Here is an 11,656-nt window from a genome sequence, read left to right as displayed (position 1 = left end):
ATAATAATGATTAATTTATCTCAATTTATAATCCATATGCCATTTATTCAGTAACAAGAACTTCCAAAATATGTTGAATAGTAGATAACAGATGTAACTTGTTTTCCTGATAGTGATGGGGGGGTCAGGGAGAATGTGTACTATTTCGGTTTCTTGTCTTTATTGTTGGGCTCTGATAACAATATATTTAGGAAGTTTCCCCTTTTATTATTTTAAAAAGAGACAGTATAGTGGTAAGAAGTCCAGATTTTCAGATCAACACCCTAGATTAAAATCCTGGCTCCACTAGTTTCTTAACCTTCAGTTTCTTTGTATCTCAGTTCTGCTATAAAATGGAACTATTTCATAAAGCCGTGATTTTTAAGTTAGTTAATATGCATAAAGCACTTAATGGCTTGCACATAATATTCATGGTAGTAAAGCTATTCGAATTTCCATTAGGAATTGTTTCTAAATTCTATAAAGTTAAAAAATTAATGGTATAATTTCATGCTTTGTGTTCTTTATTTTTAATCATTTTGTTGTAAAATATCCAAATAATTGAAGCTTCCTTGCATAAAAATCTGTTTGTCTCTGGTGATTTTTTTTTAAGTAAAGAATTAGATTCAACTTGCTAAGGTTTTTGCAAACTTTGCAAAATGAATTCAGTGGGTTTATTTCTCTTTATCACCCTAGACGAGTGCATAATTAGTCCTTGGAAGTTATCTAGAAACATCTAGGTCTGATCCTTGGGGGGTGGGTGGAGAGTGTCTTTAGCAGCCTTTCATGTCCTGCAGCATGAAGTGCCAACACCACCTCTGTAACAGGCTTAGCTTGAATCTCATCAGGCCTCTACCGACTTTCTGATGTATAGGAAATAAGATGGAATGCCTTGAGGAAATAAGCAGACAAATCCCCAGGGTGAGCCATGTGTGAGACAATTGGCCTGGACACTACAAAATGACAATGACATGAAAAGAAAAATGGTGGGAAACTGATCCCGATCAAATGGAACATTTCAGAGACCTGACAACCAAATACAGTAAGTGAACCTTGATTTGGAAAACAAAATAAACAAAAAACAGCTGTAGAAGATATTGGGGAACCAGTGGAGGAGTTGGAATATGATGTATCTATACTATTACTAGACCATTTGATGAGATTATGAAGTTATTTTCAGATGTCTTAAAGTGGCAGTACTACTTTGATTGTGGAGAAGAATGTGCGTACCTCTTAGGAAATTCGTACCGCCCTATTTACCGTGTAAAGGGCCTTGGTCTGTGCCATGCAGCTTACACGACTTGACAGCAACACCAAATGGGTGTGTGATGGGAGAGAAAGCCAATGCGGCAAAGTGTTAATTGCTGGGTCTAGTTGGGGGTAGATACACACATGAAAATTCTAAAATAAAGTCTGGAGACGACACAGTGGACGTAGGGGTCATTCCTTATAACTCAGCACCCATCAGAAGGAATGCAATTTGTCATTTGAGACGGCGTGGCCTGGATCTGTAGGCCGAAAACCCAAGCCGAAACCTCAAAGGTTCCTTGACCATGTGTGTAACCATAAGCGAGGGACTTCCCATTTCCTCACTCTTGCCTCCTTATCTGTTAGGTTAGCATAAAGTGATTCTGAGACTGATGGCAACGAGAGCCCATTATAACAACAGGTTTTGACCATTTCTGATCTCCGGAGAGATGCGACATCACACAGATGGTGAACTCACAAAGGGAAGCCCTGCAGTCCACCGTGACTAATAACCTCAAACAGCCCATTGATACTGATTTCCTTCACCTAAATATGAGGCACGATTTCTTCGACTGGCATGCAAACAGGTAATAAAATGGTCTGGTTTCTGAACAGTGACATCATGCTGGACTGAATCTAGCCTTTTGTAGGGAAAATAAGCTGATGGATAAGAACACGTTTTGAATGGGGACCTGGAATTTGTGCTTTTAATAAGCATTCAAGGGATTCTGATGCTCTCTGCACTTTGAGAACTGGGAGTAATCGTTACTCCCTGGAACCTGATGTGGGGACAGAAGCTTGAATTAGAATTAATGACACTTTCCCCCTCCCCATAAAAAAGACATAGGTGAAAAACACTCCCAAATTGAAGATGATAATGGTCCTAACATAAAGTGAGTCTTCTTTAGATGTCTGGGCAATTATGCTTTTCAGCAAAGGGTCCGGAGTTTTACTTCTAGCATTAACTGGTCATGTGAACTTGGGAAACTTGGGAAGTCTGATCACTTCTCTTGAACCTGCTTTTTTTTTTTTTGAACTTGATTTTAATGTGGCAGAATTGCCCCACCTCAGTGAACTGAGAGATGGAAAGGCCCTTGAAATACTGTAACCCACTGCCCTCAAGTCAGTTCTGTTTCACAGCGACCCTGTAAGGCAGAGAACTCCTCCCCAAGATGTCTGAAGCTGTAAATCTTTATGGACACAGAAACCCTCATCTTGCCATGGAAAAGCTGGTGGGTTTGAACCACTGACTCTAACCCTCAGTGGCATCAGGGCTTCTGTGAGGATTCAGTTTATATTTATCGATTGATGGATTGATATATTAAAAGCTGACTTTTATATGTATGGACTGTGATAAGAGTTGTATGAGCCCCTAATAAAACGTTTTAAAAAAACACACACAAAAAGCTCACTTTTTTATTCTAGGAGACTCCTATTCCAAATTGATTTCTCTCATTTCTACTCCATTTTCAAAAGATAGAGTTATTCTAGTTGCTAAGATCAATACATGTGGAGTAAACTCTTAATCCACATCCAGTTCATTAGCAAAGCATAATACCAGTTTTGCCTTCAAAATCTACTCAGAGCTATTCGTCACGGTCTCCAATCCTTGTTCACTATTCCAAGCACCATCACTTCTCGCCTGGAACACTATACCAGTTTGCTTCCACCCGTGCCCACCTTCAGTTCTTTTCAACAGAGCAGCCAAAGCAAAGTTTGACACAAGGTTAATGTCCCCACAAGAGCACCAAGTAAAGAATGTATAGCAACAGATTCTTGACTCCTTTAGTGCCTGTTATCTGACATATCTTTGAAGATGGGACAGGAAGGGAGGGGGACAGTAAAAAGGACCATGTCACTCCTCTATCTCCAAACCCTACATTAGTTTATCATATGTGTGCAAAATCCAAAGCCCAAATCGTAATCAGTTCTTGTTTACTGCCCACGGGGCTGCCCCTGGCACAATGAATCCAACTGCTGCCGCCTACAGGTTCTTCGTTGGTTGATTGTCAATGGTAATTGGCCAGGCCTTTCTTACTCATCTGTAAGTGCCTTGGAAATCTGTTTGGTGTCATAGTAACGTGCACATCTCCATTGACAGAGGAGTGGGGGCTACACGGGGAGGGGGGGCGTGCTAGAGTGGTATTGGTCAGGATCACCAACTTGGAAGGTGGAAATTACACCTCTGCACCACCACCGACTGGCCCTTATCTGTCACAGCCTGTGGTGGTACTGGCTGTCCAGTCAGTTCTGACACACTGGGACCCCATGTGTGCCAGAGGTAGGACTGTGCTCCCCAGAACTGTCAAGACTGAGCTTGCCGAAGCAGACCACTAAGCCTACCTGCCAAGATGCGCTGGGTTCCAGCTGCCAGTCGTTGAGTGTTTAACCCTCGGCACCACCACAGGGCTCCCATTGTTAGATACAGTCAGGTAAAACTCCGAGCAACTCCATGCACAGGCGAGGGAAATACTGCCCTGTCCCGTGCCATCCTCCCAAGGACTCCCGACATAGCCCTAAAGCCTCCACGTAATCCCCCTTCACCTCGTGATCCCGGCCTTTGCACCTGCCCTTGGAAATGCCTGGAACACCTGCCACGGTATTTGCAGGCGAGGATGGCTCACATCCTTTCTTGGTCTATCCCGTTGCCTGGGATATTGTTAACCGCTTCTGCCTTTAAGCTCTTGAGATCTGTGGAAGGAAATAGGCTCTTTCAACTCTCAAGTCATAGCCAGCGGGGTGACTACAGGGAACCTCATTTCCAGGGAGGCTTATTGGTTCCTCTTACCGCCCGGATCAAAGGCCCTGGGGGCGGTGTCTTTACCCCTTTGGGCTGTAATCCATCAGGTCAGCAGTTTGAAGCACCAGCCGCCCCGTGGGGCGTGAAGAGTTACAGTCTCGGGAACCCACTGGCCACTTCTCTGTCCAGTGGGCCACTCTGGCTGAGTGATATCTGATTGATGCTGGTGAGTTTTGCCCTTATCAAGTCCATACTCCACCTCTTCCAGGGCCCTTCTGCGGATTGGTTGAATGCTCCGGGCTCTCCGTCCTCTCAGCCAATGGTAGAGCAGAATCGGCTGGAGGCGGGGCCAGAGCGCCAGCAAACACCACTGGGCTCCCGGAGGGCCCTGAAGGCTCGAGTCTCGGGGACGTTGCGGAGCGGGAGCTTCCCGGTGCCTGGACGGGCCGAAGTTAAGGTGGGAGTCGTGGAGAGTCGGTGACGTGATTCCGCTCCGCTTTGTCTCCAGAGGTGGGCCCGGAGGTGTGGGTGAGGCCACTCTGGCATAGTGGTGTTGGGGGTCTGGGCCAATTCGGGAGTGAGTGGGGGACCCGGGCCTGCGGCCAGGCCCTGACTGCGGCCACCAGCTGGGAAAATGCAGCCCAGGATCTTGCGGGCTGCCCCCTCCCCTCGCTCGGCGATGCCCCTTTGTCTTGGGTGGTCTCCAACGCCACTCCCACCCCTCCACACCCCCTGGGTGGAAGAGGCGCCCCCCATCCGGTCTGTCCCTGATCTCCCGACCTTGCTGCCTGCCAGATTCCCCGTGGACTCTCCCAGCCCCCGCACCGCTGTTAGTAAAGAAGTCCTGAGTGCCCACCCAGCAGTCACGACATCCTAGGGTCACACCTGTGTGTAGACGGTGCTATAAGGAGAGAATCTGATGGGGCCACAAACACTGGGAGGCCTAAAAAAGCTGCCCTTGTTTGATGCTCCGCAGCCAACCCTGACTCACCTGTGTGCGGGGCAGAACTGCCCTAGAGGCTGTGGGGTTGGTTGTTTTTTTTTTGGTCTCTGGGGAGATTCGAACCTCTGGCCTCTACAGTACTAGCGGAGTGCTTAACCGTCTGCACTACCCTGGGACTCCTAGTAGTCTTAAGAAATGGATAATGGGAAGGGGGTGGAGACTTATCCTTCTAGCTACCCTTTGAAGCCGGTTTCTTCCTTAAGAGGTTCTCCTCTCATCCCTCCCCACCCGCCCAGGCCCCAAGGGCTCCCTGAGCAAATTCCCTAGTTGGTATGTATTTAGATTAGAGAAGATTTATGTATTCATTTATTTAGATTATGTATTTGGATTAGAGGAGATTTATGATGGTTACAGGGATCCATCGAATGGGTGTAAATATCAATAGAATGGTCAAAAAGAGTAGCTATGGTATGTGAAAGAATGAAGAAGATGTTTTCTTCAGACAAAGAAGGCACCAACCCCATCAGACCTGGGGCAAACCCTTCAATCCTGGGAACTTGAATATCTCGTTTCTAAAACAGAAGGGGTCCTTCCTACTGTCCCAGGGTTCTGTACGTAGAGAGGTTGCCCCAGAATGAGACATTGTCCTGAGTGTCCTCTTGGGGTAGAAGTCCCAGGACTCTGTCATTCTATTTATTTACAGAGATTCAAAACTTCAGTAGAATCTTCCTCACGAATACAAGGAAGAAATCAGACAAGATCTGTGTTGGGCTCATCCTTTGGAGTGAGGTTGCAGTACATAGGGTGAAGGTGAGTCATTTGCTCTCCAGGGCAGGTAAGTTTTATAAAAAAAGAACATTTTTATAAGTTTTATTTAGTCGGGGACTGAATCCTGACGGCTAGAGGATATAGGGACCAGGGGTGAAAAAAAACATTTTGAGATGGCTATTTATGGAGCAGGAGAGAAGCAGGTCAGTGGGAGGGGCTCTGGACTTTGAGGGAGCAAATTTTGGAGCGGGAGGATTTGGGGGTGATGTAAATCTCCAATGTAGATGTCAGGATACAGGGCTTGAGCCCCAGCTCTGTCTCTAAGTCCTGGTTTCCCCATTTCCACACACAGAGATCTCTCTTCCAGCTCTGGCCATCTAAAGACGCTGCATAGTGGAGGTGGGTCCCACTGTTAGGGAATTTACTCTTGGATGGTCTTGTTCACACAGAATTGCTAAGAGTATGAATACACTTCCATGGTGTTGATGAGACAATCTGAAGTATAAACAGGATGATCAGGTTTAGGTGGTGATGTTCTACATGGTTACCTCTTACCATCCCAGGTGACTCCACCCCATAGGGGATGGAATTTGATCTTATTTCTTTCAACATTTCTTTTTTTTTAATCATTATATTGGGGGTTCATACAGCTCTTATCACAATACATACATACATCCATTGTGTCATGCTCATTCGTACATTTGTTACCATCATCATTTTCAAAACATTTGCTTTCTACTTGAGCCCTTGGTATCAGCTCCTCATTTTTCCCCTCCCTCCCCCACCTCTTTTTCTCTGGAACCCTTGATAATTTATAAATTATTATATTTCCATGTCTTACACTGACCAACATCCCTTCACCCACTTTTCTGGTGCCTGACCCCCAGGGAGGGGGTTATATGTAGATCCTTGTGATCGATTCCCCCTTCCTCCCCCCACCCTCCTGTTATTGCTACTCTCATTATTGGTACTGAAGGGTTTATCTGTTCTGGGTTCCCTGTGTTTCCAGCTCTTATCTGTACCCATATATATGGCCTGTCTAGCTGGATTTGTAAGGTATAATTGGGATCATGATAATGGGAGAAGGGAAGCATTAAAGAACTAGAGGAAAATTGTATGTTTCATCAGTACTATACTGCACCCTGACTGGCTCGGCTCTTCCTTGTGACCCTTCTGTAAGGGAATGTCCAATTGCAATTGGCTACAGATGGGCTTTGGGTCTCCACTCTGCACTCCCCCTCATTCACATTGATATGATTTTTTGTTTTGGGTCTTTGATGTCTGATCCCTGATCCCATTGCCACCTCATCATCACACAGGTTGGTGTGCTTCTTCCATGTGGACTCTGTTGCTGCTCAGCTAGATGGCCTCATTCAACATATCTAATCATCAAACAACACTTGCTAGGCATTTTCTTATGTCAGGCACTGTGTGAGTTCCAAATGTCAAGGACATTGTTCTGATGGGACATACATTTGAAGGTGTACATTCTACACGCATACAATTAATTCTATTATAATGCAAACTTTAGTTTGTATTGTAGATTTCTTAGGGGTTGTGTAAGTTTGGAAATTTTTATATGTTAAAAAAACAACCCTTTGTGATATCATCCATTCTTTTCTGTGTGGGCCTTAGACTTTTCTTTTCCTCGAATCAGTTAGAGATGTGCAAGTGGTATAGTGGTTACCAGTTGGGCTGCGACCCGCGAGGTCAGCAGTTCGAAACCACCAGCTGCTCCTCAGGGTCAGGATGTAAACAGTTGCAGTCTCAGAAACCCACAGTGGGGACACTCCTGAGTTGGCAATGACTCGATGGCAGTGAGTTTGGTTTCTGAAGTTACTACTGACTTGTCACAGACTCATGCAACCATAAGTACTACGGAACACACTTATGCCGTCGCCCTGATGGATGCTGCACTGAGTACGGTGTTGTGGTTATTGTGTCAATCCATCCATGGAGAGTGGCCTGGTTTTTGCTGACTCTGCTAACCTTGATATCCCTCTAGCCATCATGCTTTCCACAGTAAGCTGGCCAGAAGCTCACTATCCTAGCTTCTAAGGAGAATTCTGGTTATATTTCTTCTAAGATTGATTTTTTTTTTCATTTTTCAGGTAGGCACAGTATATTCAGTATTCTTCATCAATACTGCAGTTAAAATCCATCATTTCTTCTGCCTTCTTTGTCATTGTCCTGTGTTTGCAGGGATATGAAGTCATTGAAAAGGCCATGCATTCTGTCAGGTGCACTTTAGTTGTCAAAATAAGGTTTTTGCTTTTGAGAACTTTACAAAGATCTTTTGCTGCAGATTTGCCTACTAACAATCTAATTTGATTTCTTGGCTACTATTTCTTTAGACATTTTGAGCTGAGTAGAATGAAATCATTGACAGCTTCAATTAAAAAACTTATTTTATTGGGGGCTCTTACAGCTCTTATCACAATCCAAACATATATCCATTGTGTCAAACACATCTGTACAAATGTTGTCATCATCTTTTTCTGCCATATGTTGATTATTGTGATTGGTTCCACCCCCGTTCCCTGACCCTCCTAGTATCCCTGCTCCACTTATTGGTCCCAGGGGGTTTATCTATTCTGGATTTCCTGTGTTGTGAGCTCTTATCTGTACCAGTATATATGTTCTGGTCTAGATTTGTAAGATAGAATTGGGGTCATAATAGTGGGGTGGGGGGAGGCGAGAAAGCATTAAAGAACTAGAGAAAGGTTGTGTGTTTCATCAGTGATATACTGCACCCTGACTGGCTCATCTCTTCCTTGTAGTCCTTCTGACAGGGGTGTCCAATTCTCCCCCTCATTCCCAATGATATGATTTTTCTTTTGTTTGTTTTGTTTTGGATCTTTGATGCCTGATACCTGATCCCATCGACACGTCATGATCACACAGGCTGGTGTGCTTCTTCCATGTAGGCTTTTTTGCTTCTCAGCTAGATGGCTGCTTGTTTATCTTCCAAGCCTTTAAGACCTCAGACACCGCTATATCTTTTGATATCCAGGCACCATCAGCTTTCTCACCCACATTTGCTTATGCACCCATTTTGTCTTTAGCGATCGTGCCGGGGAAGGTGAGCATCACAGAGTGCCGTGTTAGTAGAACAACGCGTTCTTTTGAGGGAGTGAGTATTTCCGTGGAAGCCCAATGTCCATCTGGACAGCTTCACTGTTTTTCTCTCCACTTATCATGGAGTTACTTGTAAGTTCAGTTGGAGGGATGGTTGTTTTGCTTCATGTTCAGTGGGTTTCATGTTGAAGGCTGTCTCTGACCTTCGTAAGTAAGGGCTTCAAGTTGTCACTTTTGCAGGGTTGCTAGCAGTCCCTCTTCTCAGGGGATTGCTCAGCACACAGACGGAATAAGTCAGGGAAAAGATGTGACCCTGCTGCATGCACACCTTGTCCAGTTTCACACTGCTCAGTGTCCCCATACTTTAAAAAAATCATTTTATTTGGGGGTTCATGCAACTCTTATCACTATCCATAAATCAATTGAATCAGGCATGTTAGTACATATGTTGCCCTCATTCTTTTCTAGACATTTGCTTTCTATTGAGCCCTTGGGACCAGCACCCCCCACCATATTCTATTCAAATGACTTCCTCTTGATCCATGGACAGAGTTCACATGTATATAATTAAATGTACCCAAATTTCCATCCTTCATCATGCTGTCTCTAATCCACAGTCTAAACCCCTTATCTTATTTGGCAGTTCTTTTTTAATTCAGATTTTACATTGACTCATCTGTCTTTTTAGACTATAGATATAGGTATACATAGATACATTATATATATTATGTATTATATAAAAATACATGATATATTATATATATTACTGGAAAGAGTTGTTATATTCAGAATTTTTTTTGTTTTTATTTTTTAAAACATTTTATTAGGAGTTCTTACAGATATTATTGCAATCCATAGTTTCATTAGATGAGAATATGTTTTCATGTATTACCTCTTATTCCCAACTGCATAGCAACTAATCAATAACTAAGGATCATATGATCATTGTTCAGAGGAATCTGAACCGGCGGCTGATGCTGGCAAGTTTTAAAAAGGCATCTCTGCATAAAGCTTCACTCTCTCCGTGTGCCCTTCGCTGTCTTCAAATGCATGATGGTCCTCAGTTCAGAAGACCCACCAGTCTGGGGAGAGAGAGCAGGGAGCCTCACTGGCCTTCTTCCATTCTGCACCCATTTTGCGTATGGTGTCTAGATACTCCTCCTGCCTCCTCACCCGTGGGCTCACCCTCCCTCCTCCCCCTCCTCCTTCAGTCAAGACTCTACCTTCCTAGTGCCTGGTGAATCTTCTAGAATTACTTGAGAAATTTCATATCCAATCAAGCAGTGAGAAAGCAGATTTCCCCAAGCCGGTCCTTCTTGGTCTCCTGACAAGCTGTGTCCCTTCCTTGGGTCCCAGGCCTTCTGCACAGCACAGCCCTGTGTCCTTCCTAACCTTCCCTCCTTTCTTCTTCTAACTCACTTCCAGATCTCAGTGGTATCTACATTTTTTTTGTTCTCCTCTGTTCCCTTTGTCTTTCTGTTCTGAAATGTGCATCCCAGCCTGACAGATTTCTCTCCGTCTTTAAACTGTTTTGCCACTTCTCCACCTCTCTCACTGATGCTATTATTTGTGGTGTTCAGCCTTAGGTAATGACCTTGGATTCCTCCCTTCCTTCCTTCCTTCCTTCCTTCCTTCCTTCCTTCCTTCCTTCCTTCTTTCCTTCCTCCCTTCCATCCATCATGCTGTGTGCCTCTACTATCTGTGGATACTTTCATGCAAATGACTGAATTTTTGTCACAACCCTAATTGAGGGTCTTCCTGTCTCATTTATGTGTTCATCTATTCAACCAACCCTAGTGGGCATCTGAGAAGGACGAGGGTGGAGGGCAAATGTTTTGAGAATGACGAGGGTAACGAATGTGCAAATGTGCTTTATACAATTGATGCATGGATGGATTGTGATAAGAGTTGCATGAGCCCCCAATAAAGTGATTAAAAAAATAAAGAGAGAAAAAAGGACAAGGAACTCCAGTGGTCACCCATACCACAAAGAAAATGTCATCCAACTTATTTCTCTTCTCTCATTCTTTTTCCCTCTTTAATGCATTTGGACTATTCTTCCTAATGTATTGTTTTTCTGAGGTCACTTTTGTGTAAGGTGAAATTTCTTGTCAAATGTGGGATATTTTTCCTGAGTGAAGAGGGGACACTGTTAATAACAGCGTGAAATACCTGGAATAGCGAGCCAAAGATGTTCTGGGGAAACCTGTGATATATGGTCTACTCCCAGGGTGGCATACCCCTCTGTGGAATGCCCCAGCTGCCCCCCTTCTCTGTCCACTTTACAACCTGAGCAGAAACGTGGATGTGCTGTGGGTGGGGAAGCAGCATAAGGACCAGGGAAACTGAACGGTAGCACTTGAAAAACTCCATGCTTGGGAGTGAGAAAGAGAGAACGCACCATCAGAGAAGGCTGAAAAAGAAAATAGAGTGCGGGGTGAAAGTTAATTCTGTCTAAAGCTTGTTTCCCATTGACCATCACATTATGCCCTTCTTTGTTGTCTTATATTTCCCAGACTCTCATCTGAGTCACTTCAGGCAACGTGATTCTTTCCTTTGTTTACTCTACAGCAGCAAATGCTTGAGTGCTTACTACATTTCTGATACTTCTCTAGTTGCTAGCAAGACCCTGGCGTGCAAAACAGAAGAATAGCCTTGTGTAGATAATGTATATATAATATAGTATCATTGCCCACTTATTTTTGAGGATGCCAACCCTATCCCCCATTTTTTAAGGAAAAGTTTCTTCATGTTCTCTAAAGCTCAACCAAAGTTTTGCCTCTTTTAAGAATCTTCTACCTAGCATATTCTAAGCTCCAAGAATTGCTTTCTTTTACCCCAACTCAGCTCCCGATGGCATCCTTTGTAATTTTCTTTCTTCTAATTTTTCCATTCTAATC

The 11,656-nt window shown here is 44.1% G+C and overlaps 1 protein-coding gene across 2 annotated transcripts in view; it reads left to right on the top strand.

The window, feature by feature from the left end:
- LOC142454742 (zinc finger protein with KRAB and SCAN domains 7-like) overlaps positions 1–11,656 on the top strand; it is a 36,610-nt gene that overhangs the window by 17,858 nt on the left and 7,096 nt on the right. The window contains exons 1-2 of one of the 2 annotated variants that reach the window (XM_075555969.1): positions 4,287–4,424; positions 5,614–5,720. The gene's annotated coding sequence lies outside the window, so the exon portion shown is untranslated. Of the gene's footprint in view, positions 4,478–5,613; positions 5,721–11,656 lie in introns of those variants that run through there. The other variant, XM_075555968.1, reaches the window with a different exon arrangement.

The sequence above is a fragment of the Tenrec ecaudatus genome, chromosome 8, assembly GCF_050624435.1.
Source record: "Tenrec ecaudatus isolate mTenEca1 chromosome 8, mTenEca1.hap1, whole genome shotgun sequence".
NCBI classification, from domain to species: Eukaryota; Metazoa; Chordata; class Mammalia; order Afrosoricida; family Tenrecidae; genus Tenrec; species Tenrec ecaudatus.
This window is presented reverse-complemented; position numbering and strand designations above follow the sequence as displayed.